Here is a 19,902-nt window from a genome sequence, read left to right as displayed (position 1 = left end):
ATTTTTCACCAGTAAAATCATTCGCCATAGACAGGAACAGGTGGTAATCACTTGGAGCCAGGTCCAACTATATAAGAACCTCCCAACCAAGCTCCCGGAGCTTCTGACCAGTCACTATCGATGTGTGTGGCCTTGCGTTGTCCTGATGGAACACAATTCCTCTCCTATCGGCCAACGCTGGCCGCTTCTGGGCGATTGCTTCCTTCAAACGGTCCAATTGTTGACAGTACAGGTCCGAATTAAAAGTTTGGCCGTAGGGGACCAGCTCATAGTAGATGATTCCCTGCCAATCCCACCAAACACACAGCAAAACCTTCCTGACCGTCAATCCTGGTTTGGCCACCGTTTGCGCCGGCTCACTGCGATTCGACCACGACCGTTTTCACTTGACGTTATCATAAGTGACCCACTTTTCACCAGTCATCATCCGCTTCAGAAATGAGTTGATTTTGTTGCGATTCAGCAGCGATTCGCAGATGGAAATTCAGTCCATGAGGTTTTTTTGCGTTAATTCGTGTGGCACCCATACATCGAGTTTCTTTTTGTATCCAGCCTTATTCAAGTGGTTCCAAACAGTTTTTTGTGCAATGTTTAGCTCCTGAGCAATTGAAACAGTCATGCTTACATGACGGTCGGACTCGACGATTTCCATTATTTTATCGACATTTTCGATAATTGGCCTTCCAGAGCGTGGTCTTTGACATAAAAATTACCGGAACGGAATCGACGAAATCAAAATTGCGCGTGATTGGCTGTTACAGTATCAAGACCATAAACATTATTCACATTTTCAGCCGCCTGGCTTGCGTTTTCGCCTTTATCGAAGAAAAACTGTAAAATATGGCGTATTTTCTCTTTGCTGGTGTCCATCTTTGACGCGCGCTCAAACAATACTGAGTCAAGCAATCACAAAACTGTCTGAGAAGTTTTTTTAGTACGAAATCTTATCTTTCTAACGCCATCTAGCGTAACCCGATCGCACTTATATAATGCGAGATACAGATTACTAAAACCATCTATTGGAAAAATAATGGATTTCTTTTTACTACACCTTATATATATATATATATAATATGTATATTTGTACATACTTATTTATATTATATTTATGCAATGTCCCGTTTTAATTATTCCAGGCAAATATCTTAAAAAGAAAAATATATTTCAAAAGAAAGTGAAACGGTTTTGAAGGAAAGATTAATTTTATTATCTTTTTCTAGATGGAGGGACCAAAAAGATCATCTCCATTTTTTAAATGGAATTATATATTTTTTTTTACACAATGTGATTCATTAATTATTCTGCATATAAAAGTATTAAAGTAAACTTATGAAAAAATCAATTATAGTTTAAAAGATATTTTATACTTTGTACTAGCACATTTTGACTTGTTCTGAGTAACAGTTTAATAAAATAATAAGATAGGAAGGATTTTAATAAAATATTAAGTATCTCGTATTAATTTTTTGATAATCGTATCTTAATACTTTTATGAATAGAATAATGAGATGAATCAATTGATGTAAAGAAAATATAATTGCTTTAAAAACAATATAGACCAAATGGATACTTTTTTATAAATAAGCAACTATGTGTTTTCTTTATATCAATTGATTCATCTCATTATTCTATTCATAAAGATATTAAAGTACTATTATTAAAAAATTAATAGTTAGTTCGGGCTCGAATATATTATCAATATATTGGGTATGAGAATAAGTTTCCGCCCTTTTTAAATGAAAAAGATGCGTTTATTTAAACAAATCTATATAAATGAGTTTATTCAAAGTATGCTCCTTCGGAAGCGACAACTTTCTCCCACCTTTCCGGTAATAAATGGATCGGAACAAATGGAAATCTGAAGGGGCAATGTTCGGTGAATGGCGGCAGGTGGGGCAGAATTTCCCACTTTACTCCTTCCAAGTATTTCTTGACCAATTTTGCAACGTGTGGCCTAGCGTTGTCATGTAATAGAATCAGCTTGTTGTGCCTATTGTCCCATTCCGGTCGTTTTTCTTTCAAAGCTTGGTTTAAACGTATTAGTTGTAATCGATAACGATCCCCAGTGATGGTTTCGGACGGTTTGAGCAGCTCATAATATATAATACCTCTTTGATCCCACCAGATGCACAACATAATCTTCGATGCATGGATATTTCGTTTTGACGTTGATGGACCTGGTTCACCTGACATCACTCATGCCTTCAAGCGTTTAGGGTTATCGTAGTAGATCCATTTTTCATCGCCAGTTACGATACGATGTAGAAAATCCTTGTTATCATTGACGAAGCATCTCGCAGATGACCAAACGTCTTTCCATGTCTCTCTCTTTCAATTTGTATAGCACCCAATTTCCTTCTTTTTGCACCATTCCCATTGCGTGTAGACGTTTTCCAACAGTGGATCTATCAACATTTAACTCTTTTGCCGACCTATCGAGCGATAAACACGAATCTTCTTCGAGTAATGCTTGCAATTCTGCATCTTCAAATTTTTTCGGTGCACCTTCGCGTTCTTTGTCACGCACGTCAAAATCATCACTGTTGAATCGCCGAAACCATTCTTTACAACTAGTTTTCGATGGAGAATGCTCACTGTAAATATCTACGAGCAAACGATGCGTTTCCGCAGCACTTTTCTTTAAAATAAAATAATGGAGTAAAACTTCTCGCAAATGTTGTTTTTTTGGAATAAATTCCGACATCTTCAACGCAAAAAAAGTTACTCTTTGTTACGCTTCGAACGAATGCCATCTATTGGGCTCAAAAGTTTGGATACACACCTTTCAAAAACATGTCTTGCCGTTCTATCAAACACACGAGTGTGATGTTGCGAGCGTTGGTCGCGGCGCTGCGAACGTTAGCTGCGGCGCTGCGAGCGCCAGTGGCGGCGCTGCATGCGTCCGTCACGGCGCTGATGTGGTCGTTCTTTCCGTTTCTTCTTCCGTTCACTCTCTCTGATGTCATGGCGTGCTGCGTGCGGACCTCGTGTAAGTCTCTGCGATAGTCAGTAAATTAGAACTCAGAAGTTAAGGTTCCGAATTACTTTATGTATTCCACAAGACCGATACCGATCACCGTTCATGTCTGTGATAATTATTAACGTCGTCAGATAATTACTTTGAGTGTATTTTCATAGTTCTTGTATTGTAATTCCGCAACACAATGCCGGTATCCGAGCCGTCTTACACGCGCAATCACGTCTTTATTTCCTAATATATATTTGTATTTAGTATTTAGTTAGTTTAATATCAAGTTTGTATTAAATCGCCTTATGGCATAAAAATCAGAAGCAGTGAGTAGCACTCATTCTCAACCTAATGATTTCCCAGCAATTGTCCTTCGCCTTTGGTTGGTAACCATCGGCGCCATATTGCACAGCAGTCGCTCCAACAGCCACAAACTGGTGACCCCGACATGATTGCGTTGCGTTTTTTGCGTGCGTTTGACCTCTCATGTTTAACCTTACGCGCGCGTCTAAATAAACCGCCGACATGCCGAGTGGCTCAAGCGATTCCTCTGCGCGCAATCAGGACAGCGGTGTATCGTTGCGTATAATCGAAATACCTGCGCTTACGCTAGTCAGAATTAGATCCATGCCGTTTTGGAAAACGAAGCCATACTTCTGGTTCGTACAAATGGAAGCTCAATTCCTCACCGCAGGCATAACTGTAGATGACACGAGATATAATTATGTGATACAATGCCTTGATGACGACTCTTTGTCCGAAGTTAGCGATATCATACTTAATCCACCCGCGATGGATAGGTACGCCGCGCTCGAAGATAGGTTAATGAGAAGCTTCGCGGACAGCGCCGAAAAGAAACTGCGTAGATTATTAAACGAGATTGACCTAGGTGACCGCCGCCTGTCGCAATTGCTCCGTCGGATGCGAGATCTCGCGCAAAATGGCGCATCAGAAGAGGTGCTCAAATCTTTATGGCTACAGCGCTTATCACAACAAGTGCAAGCTATACTAGCGTCTAGCAAGCACGAACTCGAAGAGCTATCGCAACTAGCAGACCGAATAACGGACGTGCTATCCACTGGCGTTAATGCCGTCGCAACGGTTGCGCCGACGAAAGCTAATTCGGTAGATCCGCAATTATCCGCGCTTATATAGATCGTGTAGATAAATTGGAAGCTCGTTTATCGCGCGACAGATCACGGGCCTCGCGAAATCCTCGTCGCAGAAGCCGTTCAAGATCACAATCTGAGAACAAGCCGTGCTGGTATCGACGTTTCGGCGGTAACGCAAGTGTACGCAACCCTGCAGCTGGAAGCCGAAAACATCAACGAAACAGGAAAATTAGAAGCCGAACTATCCCCGACGGCAGATGGTTCGGCAGATGGCGAATCGCCGTTTGGTAGTCCGGGACCGCGTCACCGGCATCAGATTCCTAGTGAATACTGGAGCGGATGTCTCGACCATATCCGCCTCAAGACGCGACCTTGCGCATATTGGAAAACAGGTGCTCTACGCAGCAAACGGAACAATCATCCCTACATATGGACAGAAATTACTGCGGCTCGATTTGGGATTCCGCAGGGTTTTCCAATGGCCCTTCGTTATCGCCGAAGTGGACACATTCATAATTGGCTCGGATTTTCTGGCGCGTTATTTTGCTGCCTGACATCCGGCACAAGTGGCTAATTGATGGCGACACGTTCTTCAAGGTCAACGCACAGCTCGTTTGTAGAACCGTTCCGAAGTTGACAGCCTTCGCCGATGACTGCCCTTACAAAGAAATGTTAAATGAGTTCCCAGAGATAACCCGAGCATCGATTTCTCATAAACAAGCCGCACATGGAGTAGAACACGTTATCGAAACAACGGGTCCCCCGATGTCAAACAAAGCCAGACGACTCTGTCCGGAGAAATTAAAAGCAGCCAAGCAAGAGTTCGAATATATGATGCAACAGGGTTTATGCAGGCCTTCCAAGAGCCCTTGGGCCAGCCCACTGCACCTGGTTCAGAAGAAGAACAGTGACTGGCGTCCGTGCGGGGATTACCGCAAGCTCAACGAGGTAACCGTTCCGAACCGTTACTCAATTCCATTTCTTCAAGACAGCACACATTTCCTTCATGGTAAAACCGTATTTTCCACGATCGATCTAGTACGCATATCAGCAGATTCCAGTCCGCGAATCGGATATTCCGAAAACCGCCATCATTACACCATTCGAGCTTTTCGAATTTCCATACATAACTTTTAGACTTCGTAACGCAGCTCAAACTTTTCAACGATTCATGGATCGGGTAACCGTAGGACTCGATTTCTGTTTCACTTATATTGATATTCTAATCGCTTCGCAGGACGAAACCCAGCACAAAGAGCACTTAAAGATTCTATTCGGTAGACTGCAACAGCATGGGATTGTGATCAATCCGAATAAATGCGTGTTCAGGCAGAAGAGCGTCAACTTCCTTGGATATGTGATCAGCGCCGAAGGCATCAAGCCCTTGCCCGAAAAGATTCAAGCAATTATCGATTTCCAGGAACCAGCTACTGAAAAAGGCTTCGACGATTTCTAGGAATGCTCAATTTTTACAACTGATTTCTAAAGGATATCGCAAGCATACAGGCATCATTGCTAAAGGTAATTTCTGGGCGTAATCGCAACAACAATGCGAAAATCGAGTGGACTTCTGAGCTCAAACAATCCTTTCAACGAGTCAAGGAACATCTCGCTCAAGGAACACCTCGCTCGCATTTCCAGACAGCAATGCAATACTCTCGTTGCAAACAGACGCCTCAGACAAAGCAATCGGCGGTATTGCAACAGTACAGCAACGGATTTCTACAACCACTCAGCTTCTTTTCAAGGAAACTCACGCCTATACAAACAAAGTATAGTGCATATGATGGAGAACTATTAGCTATCTATGCGGCTATCAAACATTTTCGATATATGTTAGAGGGACGAAATTTTCACGTTATCACGGATCATAAACCCCTCATTTATGCATTCAAGAAGAAGTCAGAATAAATGTCGCCAAGACAAACTCGTCATCTATTCTTCATTTCAGAGTTCACAACCGTCACGTGTGTACGTCACGTTTCAGGCGCCGATAACATTGTAGCAGATGCATTATCTCGCGCCGACACTATCGTGATACCAACTAGTCTCAATATGCAGGAGATTGCAGAAGCTCAAGCCTCGGATGATGAGTTGCAGCAACTGAAGCAATCCACATCAACGTCTTTGAAGCTCAAAAAGTTTACCTTGTCGGAAACAGCATCCAATATTTACTGTGACACTTCAGAACAAGAGATCAGACCTTACATTCCTGGACCACTACGAAGGCGAGTTTTCGACATGGTGCATCAAATGTCGCATCCAAGCGACAGAGCAACTCACCGGCAAATTGCGCAAATTTGTGTGGCCTTCCATATCTAAGGATATTAAAGAGTGGCTCCGCACTTGTCTAGCATGCCAACAATCTAAAATTCATCGTCATAACTACACCCCACTAAATACTAAAATACCAGTACCAGATACTCGTTTCGAGCATGTACATATCGATATCGTCGATCCTCTACCTCCATCCAAAAGTTTCAGGTATTTATTAACAATGATTGACCGATTTACTCGTTGGCCAGAGGCTATTCCATTACAGGATTGTATAGCAAACACGGTGACGAAGATGTTTTTCACTCACTGGGTAGCCAGATTCGGAGCTCCACGCTTGATCACGACCGATCAAGGTTCGCAATTCGAAGCGCAGCTGTTCGACACATTAACCAAACTCATTGGCTCTAAACGTTGTCGGACAACTGCATACCACCCGGAGTCTAATGGCATCATCGAACGATTGCATCGCTCTCTAAAAACAGCATTAATGTGTCACGGTGAAACTCAATGGACTGATACACTGCCAGTATTACTAGGACTGAGAACTTGTCTCAAAGAAGATCTAGGCGTTTCGGTAGCGGAATTAGTGTACGGCACTACGCTCAAGGTATCAGGTGAATTTTTCTCCTCTGAAGAAATGCCGAGCGACCCACGAATTTTCGTCGAGGATTTCCGCGTAATTATGCAAAAGTTGCGGCCTAGACCAACTTCTCATCACATTAGATCTAAGCTATTTTTCCACAAAGATTTGTATAATTGCTCTCACGTTTTCTGCAAAGTTGAAGGCAACAGACGTCCTCTGGATCAACCATATACCGGACTGCATAAAGTACTAGAGCGCATCTCGGACAAAGTCTTCGCCATTGAAATCGACGGCAAATCCAGCAATCATGGTCGACAGACTTAAGCCCGCGTATGTACTAATCCGGACTCAAGAACTACTCCGTCCACTGCATCTTCGTCTTCAACTGACATTCTAGTGCAAGGTGAACCAAAAACATATTCTAACAACAAAGCAAAAGACTATTAGTTTTAAGAATTAATTTGCGCAATGTTACGTTAAGCAGTATGTATAAGTTCTGTTTGTTTCATTTATTTTTTTTTTGTTATTCTCATTCTAGCGATATTTTAATCAGTATTTCTTTCTTTAACGTTTACACTGGGAGGGGAATACTGTGGCGTTGCGAGCGATAGTCGCGGCGCTGCGAGCGTTGGTCGCGGCGCTGCGAACGTTAGCTGCGGCACTGCGAGCGCCAGTGGCGGCGCTGCATGCATCCGTCGCGGCGCTGATGTAGTCATTCTTTCCGTTTCTTCTTCCGTTCGCTCTCTCCGGTGTCATGGCGTGCCGCATGCGGACCTCGTGTAAGTCTCTGCGATAGTCTGTAAATTAGAACTCAGAAGTTAAGGTTCCGAATTACTTTATGTATTCCACAAGACCGATACCGATCACCGTTCATGTCTGTGATAATTAATAGCGTTGTTTGAGATCGGTAATTCGAAAAAAAAAGGTAAGAACTCCTTCGGTCGACCGACAGTAATTGTTATTGAACGCACGCACAAGGCGAGCTCGTGATTTCATCTCGAACCTGACATTAAGCCTCGTCAAAGTCAGGGATTCATCGTTCTTTAGTCTTTTCAAAACAATTCGGTACACGCAAACAGGCACCGGCAACGGACAATCGAAAGTTCTAGAACAATTCAATTCGCGCACGCGAGCGCCGCGCTCCGACGAATACGTCACGCGCTGTCACCAATCCCGTGTACGGATTTTCTGTCGCGCATGACTGTTACGTTGAACGTCGTTAGAAAAGAATCGAAAGCGCCAATCAATTTTGTACAACCAATGCCACGTGATAATTACGATTGTGGCAAAATTTAATTGGATTTCTCCCAAGAAGAAAGCCCAGACCGAAAGCAATAAATGCTTCGATCTCGCCGTTCCTCCCGGGCAGATTGCTTAGATAGTTTACACCGCTTAGACAGTTTACACCGCTTAGAGTTCTTAGACTTCTTAGAGTTCTCACTTCTAAAAGTTCTTCGAGTTCTTAGAGTCATAGTCTCGCTACTATATCGCTTCGTAAAACCGCCGTGCTAACCGCTTAGTGAAAACTGCTATAAAACGAATCTTTTCAAAAGTGCCGAGAAAATCGCCGAGATTTTCCATTACCACGATTCCAAATACAATTTTGGAAAAGGTGACCGCATTTGATATTCTGTTAATTTAATATTTAATTAATTATATTTTCTGACTCTGTAACTGATCATATTAAAGAAAATTCTTTTGTTGAATTAAAGAAACGGAGTTCTCTTTACTGTCGTGTGTCATATCAACCGTGTGCCGTTCTCTCGCTCGAATCTTTCCGCGCGGTGCATTCTCGCACAAGCGTCGTTAGATATTTCTTAGAGTGTATTTTCATAGTTCTTGTATTGTACTTCGCGACACAATGCCGGTATCCGAGCAGTCTTACACGCCCAATCACGTCTCTATTTTCTAATCTATATTTGTATTTAGTATTTAGTTAGTTTCACCACTTGCACGGCGACGACCACCTGTGGAAGCCCCATAACATCCACGGGTTTCACAGGGGCCGCGGGGAGACTGATGACCTCCGAGCCTCCCCCAAACGAGCATCTTCCCGACCATCGGGGAGGAAGGAACGTCACCGTGAATGGCGGTCGTCACACCATCCAGAGGCGACAGGAGCACGTCCCCGCTCATCCCACCAAGACCAGCGTCACTAGAGCCTGAGCGGGGACAAGAGGAGCGGCGGCTGAAAGACGCGGCGCAGCTACCCACAACACCCGTCATCGAGGGGGACAACCAGTGGGGTGGTTAGTGGACGATGAGCGTGAAGCCGAAAGCGAGAAGAGCGAAAAGGCGTCAATTAAACGATACATCCCCCTCCAACTCCGAGTCCCCGCCAACCGCTGGACCATCGCGTTCGCCGCGCATAGCCCCACTATCTGCACTGATAGCGGCGTCGACGAACCGTCATGAGACCAGCCTAAATCTAACAGCACGCACGACAATAATTGCATGGACCGAACTCCGCCCCATAACATTTTGCCGATAAGGGCGGAGCGCCGTCGCGGGACATCGCCACAGGATCGCGTAGGGGGAGACATCGGTTATGGTGCTGGAGAGGTAAGTGCCGAACATCCGAATGCTCCCATATATGTCCGTGGTGTGATGTCTCGAGGGAGAGCAACCGCTTCATCCATCGTGCCACCGCGAACCAACCGTGGGGAGGGCGGTCGGCAGCATCATGGTCGGTGGCGTCCAGACGCTCCTGTCGATCAGCGGGATCATCCGGCGCCTGCGACTGTGGCGAGGCAGCGTAGGCGTGAGCGGGTGGCCGCCCGCGACGCGCTGCTCAATCGGACCAAGGACGTCGCTACGATTGCGGATCTAGAGGCGTTCGCGGCTTCGGTCGCGGCATTCTTCGGGGAGGATGCATCGGCCACTGGTACTGCAGCCCGTACTCGCGATCGTTCGGTACGCTCACGGGAGGCGGGTGCGCGTCGGGGGGTGAAGGGAGGTGAGCGTCCGGAGAGAGAAGGCGCTGGTAGGCCGGGGTCAGCGCCGGCTGACCCCGGAGCGTCGGGAGAACGGGGATTGGGTGCGCGAGGCCAAACGCTTGCAGGCGCTGTACAGGGCGAACCGCCGCAAGGCAGTGCGAGAAGTGCTCCAGGGGCCTGCCAGTGCCAGGTGCCTAAACGTCAGGTCCAGGAGTACTTTGAGCGACTGTACAGCGGCGGGGAAGACCTGGCTGGCGCCAGCGTCGAAACCGAATGCCCTGAACTCTCGAGTCCGCGCGAGGTATCTGCGGTCCTGGGTCCGCTTGCGGAGCGAGAGGTGGCTCCGGCGTATGAATAACTCTGCGCCGGGTCCCGACGGTGTATCCTACCGTGGGGCGGACCGGGGAGCGCGACTCCTCACGGCGCTCTACAACATCTGCCTGCGGGTCGAGGCAGTACCCGTGTCCTGGAAGATCTCCAACACCGTGTTAATACACAAAAAAGGAGACCGGAGCATGTTGGAGAACTGGCGTCCTCTCGCTCTGGGGGACACCGTCCCTAAACTCTTCGCCGCACTCTTGGCCGACCGATTGACCGACTGAGCGGTCACCCGTGGGAAGCTCTGCTCCGCGCAGAAGGGCTTCCTGCGGGACGAAGGATACTACGAGCACAACTTCGTCCTGCAGGAGGATCTGACGCACGCCAAGCGCTCTAAGCGTCAGGCGGTCGTCGCGTGGCTGGATCTGTCCGCGTTTGGATCGATCCCGCACGCGACGATCCGCCGCGCGCTTCTAAGATTCGCGGTGCCACAGAGTCTCATAGCGATATGAGACTCCATGTACGATGGTTGCACAACGAGGGTGCGAACCACCGAGGGTCACACAGCACCCATCCCCATTCGGTCGGGCGTCCGCCAGGGTTGTCCGCTAAGCCCTGTAGTCTTCAACCTGGCCATCGATTCGGTCGTCCGTGTGGCGGCCGAGACGAATGACGGGTATTTCCTCCACGGGAATACCTGGTCGGCACTGGCTTATGCGGACGACATTGCACTACTGGCCCAGATGCCCGAGGGGATGGAGAGGATGCTAGCCTCTGTGGAAGCGAAGGCAGCGTCGGTGAGGCTGCGATTCAATCCTGCAAAGTGTGCCACCCTGCACGTCGGTGCGGGGAATGGCGGCAGGGTCCTGCCGACGTCATTCCAAATCCAGGAGGAAACGATCAACCCCCTGGCTCAGGGTGAGCCAGTACACCCACCTTGGCGTTCCAACGGGGTTCTCCATGGACCAGACACCCTACGCCGCCGTCGGAGACATCGTCTCGGACCTGCGCGCTGTCGACCGCTCACTCCTGGCCCCGTGGCAGAAGAGAGAAATGCTGGGGACATTCATCCTACCCAGACTTGACTTTCTGCTCCGGGGAGCCAGAGTGTTCAAAGGTCCCCTCACGGCCGTGGACTTTAATATCCGTAGGCATGTTAAATCCTGGCTCAACCTCTCTCAGCGAGCAAGCGCGGAGAGAGTTTACATATCGCCCCGTTGGGGGGATGTGAACTCCTGCCACTCTCTGACCTCGCCGACGTCCTCACGATTGTCCGCGCGTACCATATGTTAACGGCGCGCGATGGCGCCGTGAGGAAGTTGGCGTGGGAATCGCTGAGGGGAGTGGTTGATCGGCCACGCCCCTAGTTGCGAGGATATCGCCTCCTTCCTATCCGGCTTGCTGAATGAAAGGATGAGAGGCGGAGGGAAGGCTTCGCTCTGGTCGAGTGCGCGGAACGCTGCGCTCAGACAGTCCGAGAGGTTGTCCCTGCGTTGGCGGTGGGTCGAGGCCACGAAGGAGATGACATTGGAATGTCGAGGGTCCAGGGGGGCATCGATCAAAATTCCGCCTGAAGCGCGCGATCAGGTAGTGAATTGGTTGCGCTCAGCTGTAGCAGAGCACTACGCCAATAGGTTGCTTAGCAAGCCTGATCAGAGTAAGGTCTTCGAGGTGTCGTCGCGGAGCCGAGTGAGCAATCACTTTATCCGCGGCGGCTTCACTCGCTTCACTGACTGGCACTTTATCCATAAAGCCCGGTTAGATGTTCTTCCTCTCAACGGCGCACGACGTTGGGAGGCCAACGACAAGCGCTGTCGGCGATGCGGTGAGGTATCGGAGACATTACCCCACGTGCTCTGTCACTGCGGCATCCACTCCGCTGCGATACAGCTGAGGCACGACGCTGTCCTACACCGCCTTTGAAAAGCCACTCGCCTTCCAGAGGTAGTGCGGGTTAATCAGCGGGTGGAGGGCGTCGGCGACGAATTGGGGTCGCTACGACCTGATCTCGTGGTCAGGCACGAGCCCTCCAAAAGTGTCGTCATCTGCGACGTCACTGTGCCATTCGAAAACCGCTGGACCGCTTTCGAGGACGCCAGGGCGAGGAAAATCCAAATACTCGCCTCTGGCAAAAGAGCTACAGCGGCGAGGGTACCGTGTCGTCATGACGACCTTCGTTGTCGACCCTCGGCTCGTGGGATTCGAGGAATGAGGCGGTGTTGAGACTGTTGCGGGTTGGCAATCAGTATGCAGCTATGATGCGGCGCCTCATTGTCTGGGATACCATTCGCTGGTCACGCGACATATATGTGGGGCATGTGTCCGGCACCCGCCAGTACCTGGCTCCCTCCCGTCCCTCTAGGGATCTCCTCGCGACGCCGCCGAGAGCGGTTCGTCGACGCTGGCTCGCCGAGGAAAGAAGCGCACAGGACGCGGCGCGTCGCGGTCCGGGTAGTGTGAATGTCGCGTAAATTATTTTGTCTTTGTCTTGACCCCCCCTTTTTAAACCAAGCAGAGAGAGTGGCCCAATGTCTAACTATTATATATTAACCATTTACTGTGATATTTATTATTTGACTGTTGGGCGGGCCCCTCTCTGCTGATTTTATTTTTATATATTTTTTACTCGCGTACTTTTTGTACTACTCTATTTTTCTTTTTATTATTAGCTACGCTATTTTTATTTTTTTCTTTGACTTTATTTTCTTTCTTTTTTTCTTATCCTCTTCTTTTCTTTCTTTTATTCTTCTTTTATTTATCTTTTTTTCTTTTCTGTTGTGGGGCCCTGACCGTCCGAGTGTGAATGCCGCGAAAAACAATATTATGTTTTATACGAGTATGCATGTCCGTGATATATTTGTTTATTTTATTTTATTTATTTATTTTATTTTATTGCCGCACGCGCTCCTCCGGGACTTTTATTAGTCAATATGTGATATTTTTCTGCTCAGGCTGGGGGGCTTGTCCCCCAGCCCCTTAGTTTTAATTGCCTATGCGGGGGGGCTTTTGTCCCCCGCAAATGTATATATATATATATTTAACGCGCGGCTTAGCCGCTTATTGTTTGTATTACCTCAGAGGGGAATTGTCCCTCAAAAAAAAAAAAATGATTGGAAAAATTTAGTTAGTTTAATATCAAGTTTATATTAAATCGCCTTATGGCATAAAAATCAGAAGCAGTGAGTAGCACTCATTCTCAACCTAACGATTTCCCGCCAATTGTTCTTCGCCTTTGATAATCATCGGCGCCATATTGCACAGCAGTCGCTCCAACAGCCACACGAGCAATGCTACTAATGACATCTTTCTGCAATGGGCGGAAACTTATTCCCATGCCCAATATTATAGCGAGGCAAAATCACTCTCCGAGGCAGCCCGAAACTTCGAGCGCTCACGGACATGCTTCGTCAATTATATGCAGTGACGTATCTCGGACACTGTATAATCATAGCCCAGTAGCGCACTGAATGTCAAGCATCTTTGATGTAAGTGTTCTTGAGTCACATGATTTACCGCCATGTTGTGAAGTGTACACAGTATGATAGGCTCTTAAATATAATTTGAATTTCTATCAAGCTTCTAATACGTCCGTCATATTCCTAAGTATACAAACCGATACATGCGCACTAAAAATTATAGATCACAAAAAAGTTCACTGTCGCTAGTGTCGCTATGATTATACTGTGCCTCGGACTCCCTGATTCCAGTCTCGTTTTTGACACCACTGCCTCTGTCTCCAATCAAAAATTTTATCCTTTATCTATGGAAGGCCAATCACAGCCAAGAAGGACTGCGCGCGCATGCAATCAGTGAGATGGTCGAAAATAAAAGGAACTAACGTACTCTGACCTATATACTATTTCATACACATAGCAATAATGAATCATAATCAACAAACGCCAACAAAAATAACATCAATGTTATAATATGTTTTCTCACTCAATATCAATATATTATATTCAATATAATGCAAGTATATGTAACGGTTACATAATTGCATGAAAAATTATAACATATTGATGTTGCGTAGTAGTTAATAGTAGTTGATAGGACAGATATTTTTCTCTACTTAATTTCTGATGAATGAAATTTTGATGAATGGAAATAAACCTAAAAAATAAGAGATACACGTTAAAGAAAAATATCTGTCCTATCAATTATCATTAACATAACATATGTTAAAATTTTTCACGCAACTACGTATTCATTACATACACTTGCATTAAATTTGACATTGAGTGAGAAATTATAATATTGATGTTATTTTTGTTGGTGTTTACGAGAGTTATATTATAAAACATTTGTATGCTTTGATACTGACCTCACACATAGCTGATTTTGGAAATTTCCAATCAAAAATTCTGACAGCATCAATCCATTTTTATCTCAACTTCAGATCGTGGGCATTTGTTATGCAGCAGTATCCTTTTTTATTTGAGTTGATGCATCTGAGAACACTACACCTGGCAGGCATTTTATAATATCCCAGCAAATGAAAATGGATTGAAATGAATTGAAATGAAAAATTGAATTCAGATTTTCAGAAATATTGATTCATGAATGTTAAAATGAATGCTTTTCAATCCTGAATGCATTTTTATTCATTTATAGGAATTGCATGGAGCATATCTCTATGCTTTTCAATCTAAAAATAATATTAGCTTTTTCTGTGCACAACATACACATTGTGAATATTGTTCAATTCAAAATTTTAAATAGGAAATGCAGTTTTTCAATCCAATTGCATCCAATTAAATCCAATTGAATCCAATTAAATCCAAAAAAAGTATTCATTATTTAAAATACGCATTCGGATAGAAAAAAATTTCAATCTATTTCTGGGTGAATATTCAAACAATTACATTATCTGCAATATATAATACAATAACATAAAATAATAATAAAAAACTTAAAATACTAATACAAGAAATCATTAAAGAACTGGATAAACTTACATTGCATATTGACGATGATCAAATGGATCGATAATTTAGAACGTACGTAAGACATTTCAAAAGTGTGTGACAGATGAAATTGTCAAAATGAAATTGTCGTTACAAAGTGGTGAGAAATAAAATAAATAAAAGGAAACAGAAAGTCAAACAAGTTATAATAACGAAGTATGTGCATTAACTATAAAACTTGGAAAAATCAATCTTCTTCAAATAAATCATGGTACAAAGAATCCAACATTTCAGTATCCTCTTGTAAATTTAAATCATTCTTTTGTTTCTTAATGTAAATAAAAATTAATCACTCTGAGATTAATCGCTCATTGTGATTCTTTTCTTCATTAAAAATCTTGATATTATCTCTATTAGGGAGAGGACCTCGGTGTCCTCGTTGCGTTATGTGAAACGCTGTTTTCTCGTAGTCGGAGACTTGTGTCTCATGCCTTATGGCTTGTTCGAAAGAATTGGCTGCGCGTGATAAAAGATGAAACCTTTGATATAAAATACTTTATTATTTCTTGAATTGCACTCGCGTCGTATACTATCAGGTCAAAAGAATAAAAACGGTTTGTGCACCGATCTTGTACGTGTTCATCGCAAGGAGGTCGCACACGGAAGCGCCGAAAATCTTCTAGAAGCGCGGATCCGCAAGCAGCATAGTCGCGCGCATGCCCTCCCCCTCGGTGGGTCCCATCAGCGACACGGCACTGTGTGCACCGCATTCATGCCGCAAACACGTCGCAATCACCTCGCAAACGGGCTGGCATCACACGCTGAGCTAAACACTGACATACCGCCGCCCTTGAAAGAATTGCCTTTCAATAAATACAAAATGAATATGTTTGATCAACAAAATAACATCATGTTGTCAATGATGAAGATAATAATACTAAGACATAAACATGAACACCAAGAGATACACAAAAAACGTCAAATTTTCAATGTCATAACCAGACCTTAGTTTTCAATTGGAAATAGACAGAGACGAGTAATCGGTCGCTTGTAACTGCCGTTAGCAGTACGCATCGTTACAACGCGTGCTATGGTATTCTTGCCTGAATGTTTGTCTTGAATTCTTTCCAGAGGCCATGATAGTGGAGGAGTGTTGTCTTCCTTGATGATAATCATTTGGCCGACATGTACGGACGGTTCGTTTATTTGCCACTTGTTACGTTTCTGGCATTGGTGAAGGTACTCGCGAGTCCATCGTTTCCAAAAATGTTGTCACAATAGCTGTATGTACTGCCATCGGGAGAGTTTACTTCGTCCAAGGATGGCTCTGGATACGCTGTGAGAAGTGTACCCACTAAAAAGTATCCGGGAGTTAGAGAGGTGAAGTCGTTGGGGTCCTCAGAAAGAGAGGTGAGAGGACGCGAATTCAATATCGCTTCTGGATGAGCAATGTTTCCAGCTCCTCGCGTTTCAAATTGGAATTCTTTATAATGCGAGACAAATGTCGCTTACTCGCCTTCACGGCGGCCTCCCATAAACCTCCATGGTGGTGGGATAAAGTGCCATTGCACTCCTAAATTTAGTGTTTGATCCTGGATATGTTGTTGAGTTGACTCATCACGCAGCAGCTCTCCCAATTCGCTCAATTCGCGCTCGACGAAGTTTAGTCCATTGTCAGAAAAGATGTCCGAAGGGCAACCTCTTCTTGCTACGAACCTCCTGAAGACGTAGAAATGTTTCTGACGACAAGTTAGACGCCAACTCGATATGAATCGCCTTGGTGGCCAAACAAATAAAAATTGCGATATAGCATTTCATCAACTTAATGGATCTTCTAGTATCTTCCTTGTAATAGAGGAGGCCGGCATAGTCCACTCCACATTGATCAAATATTTTCGAAGAAATTTTAACCCGCGGTTCAGGCAAGTTTCTCATAATAGCGGAAGTTTTGGTGAACTCTTGAAACAGACGATACATCTCCTGAGAATTTGTCGAATGACGTTACGCGCCGAAGTGAGCCGCACCGCGGCCAGAGTAGCCTGTGGTCCGGCATGAAAATGCCTTTCATGCTCGTGTATCACAATTAAGCGGGAAAATGGATGATTTCCAGACAACAGCATGGGATGTTTGGAGGCATAAAGTAAAGAGAATTCTCTCAAATGATCGCCGACACGTAAGATGCCAGAATTGTCAAGAAATGGATTTAATTTTAAGATAGAACTGTTTGTAGGAACAGCCTTGTGGTTGCTAAGTGCTTTCACTTCACTTGGAAAATGTCTCGTTTGTATTATTTTGATTAGACGATAAATTGCCTGTTGCTACTCACTGAAAGGTATAGGAATGTCGCAAAGATGATTTCTCGCATTATTTCGCAAAGATGAGATCTCCTTAGAATGGTCGGATAAATCCTTTGAACTCTTGGATCCTTTTGCAAAACAAATCATGTACGCAAAGACTCGAATGAGCCTGTTAAAGTTTGAATATGTCCGGCTCTTATGTGAGCACCAATGCTCACTGCGGTGATAGCTTAAATTTTCGCCCAGGGACGCTGGCCACGTCTGCAGGTAGAGCTTCTTGAGGCCAGCTTTCTCTGTCACGTTCCAGCCAGGAGAGTCCCGACCATCAGATCTCCATTGCGCCAGGGAACCCGGCATGATGCCCCGGGACAGTAGGTCCGCGGGATTGTCCTGACTTGGAACGTGATTCCATTGCTGAATCGATGTTAATTCCTGTATCTCAACAATGCGATTTGCCACAAAGGTTGACCAGGCTCGACTGCACGATTGCAACCATAATAGTACAATTGTAGAATCCGTCCATAAATGAATGGATGCTATTGGACAGATGAGACATTTTGAGATCTTGTTGATAAGACGAGCCAGTAGCAATGCACCACATAACTCGAGGCGCGGAAGCGACAGACTCTTCAATGGTGCTACTCTGGACTTGGAGCACAGTAGGTGTGTGCGATAAGCACTGTTGATTGAAGTGGAGCGTAAATAGATGCATGCTCCGTATGCAATTTCGCTAGCGTCCGAGAACCCATGTAACTCCAAATTGGTATATTGTTCTGTGGTTGTGACAAGACGAGGAATGCGTATGCCATGCAGTTCCTGTAACTCCATTTCGAAGCGCTTCCATTTGGTATGTAATTCCAAGGGAATCGATTCATCCCAATCAAGCTTGAATCGCCAGAGGTCCGGCATGATGGATTTGGCAAGTAATGTAACTGGATCTAGCCCTAATGGGTCAAAAATGAGAGATATGCGTCATAAAATACTTCGTTTAGGCGTCTCCAGAGGAGGCAGATGATTGATGGACGAATACTTGAATACGTCAGCTTGGCAATCCCATGCAATGCCTAAAGCCTTTTTCTCGGAGTTCTTGTTTGAGGATAAGGTGAATTTTCTTGGCTCGCTGGAATTTCGATCCTGGAGGACAAGAGCATTGGATGCCCATTTTCTAAGCTCGAATTTCCCGTCCTGCAGCAATGCAGTGATCTCTTTTTTGATAGACAGAGTTTCATCTATTGAGTCAGTCCCCGTGACGAGATCATCCACGTAAAAATCCCTCAATGCTATTTGTGACGCTTTCGGATAGCAATCCGCTGTCCTCCGCTAACTTTCTCAGTGCTTTGATAGCCAAAAACGATACTGATGACATACCATAAGTGACAGTGAGTAACTCGAAAGTTTTGATGGGCTCATCTGGCGACTCTTGCCAGAAAATATATTGCAATGGTGTCTGAGTTGAACCGACCAGAACTTGCCGATACATCTTTGCTATATCGGCTGTGAGAGCGATTTTGAATGTTCGGAATCTGACCAAAATGGAAAAGAGATCCTCTTGTAGTGTGGGTCCTACTCTCAACGTGTCGTTTAAAAATAGTCCGGTCGTGGTCTTGCATGAGCCGTCAAATACTACCCGGAACTTGGTAGTGGAGCTCGTTTCATTTTGTACAGCATGATGTGGAAGATAGAAAGCTGGAGAGCCATCGTCGCTACTGGTCACCTCCTTCATGTGATTCAAGCGCCTGTATTCATCCATGAACTTCTTGTATTCATCGTACATGCGGGGTTGAGCGATGAGCCGCTTCTCCAAAGATTTGAAATGTTTTAAAGCGATGTCCTTGGATTCTTCCAATTCATCTAGTTTGTCTTGCTTTGTTGACAACTTAACGATAAAACGACCTTCTAAATTACGCTTTACGCCTTGCAGGAATGACTCTTCACAAGCCTTTTTCTCGAGAGAAAATGGTTTAGGAGTGGTATCATGTTTCAACCTCCCAAAACCGATTCAATGTGAGCCTTAAGTCATTGAGGTTAAATGAAAATTAAGAGAAGAAACAGATCCGGTTATGTCACTTGGTGTGATACCAGAAATGATTCATCCAAAATGTGTCTTTTGCAAAGTCGGCTGATTTTTTGATTGTTTGATCTGACCCGCACAAATGAGTCTTCAGAAGGACTCGGCCCCGATTAACATATCAATGTTTGCTGATACGTTAAAACTAGGATCAGCGAGTTTTATATGTTTTTGGAACAGACACACTTTGCATGGATATGAAGTGCTGTGGCAACTGCTGTGTTATTTTTGGAAGCACCACGCAGTCCATTTTTTCAGAGAAATTATTAAAACGTGATTTGACGCAAAGATTAACTACTCTATTAGCGTGGATTATTTCATCCATAACTCCCGCCACCGATACATCAAGAGGTCGCTCCCTAAGTTTTAAGCGATTTGCCAACTCCTTCGTTATGAAATTCATTTGAGAACCGCTGTCAAGTAATGCTCGACATGAATG

At 45.0% G+C, this 19,902-nt stretch overlaps 1 protein-coding gene across 1 annotated transcript in view; it reads left to right on the top strand.

The window, feature by feature from the left end:
- Window positions 1-9,411: 9,411 nt before the first annotated feature.
- The window catches only part of sl (small wing phospholipase C gamma 1), a 71,860-nt gene continuing 61,369 nt past the window's right edge, over window positions 9,412-19,902 (top strand). Inside the window, exon 1 of the mRNA XM_011053306.2 lies at window positions 9,412-9,502. The gene's annotated coding sequence lies outside the window, so the exon portion shown is untranslated. The remainder of the gene's footprint in view (window positions 9,503-19,902) is intronic.

This window comes from Acromyrmex echinatior, chromosome 10 (genome assembly GCF_024713525.1).
Source record: "Acromyrmex echinatior isolate Ae372 chromosome 10, ASM2471352v2, whole genome shotgun sequence".
Taxonomy (NCBI): domain Eukaryota; kingdom Metazoa; phylum Arthropoda; class Insecta; order Hymenoptera; family Formicidae; genus Acromyrmex; species Acromyrmex echinatior.
This window is presented reverse-complemented; position numbering and strand designations above follow the sequence as displayed.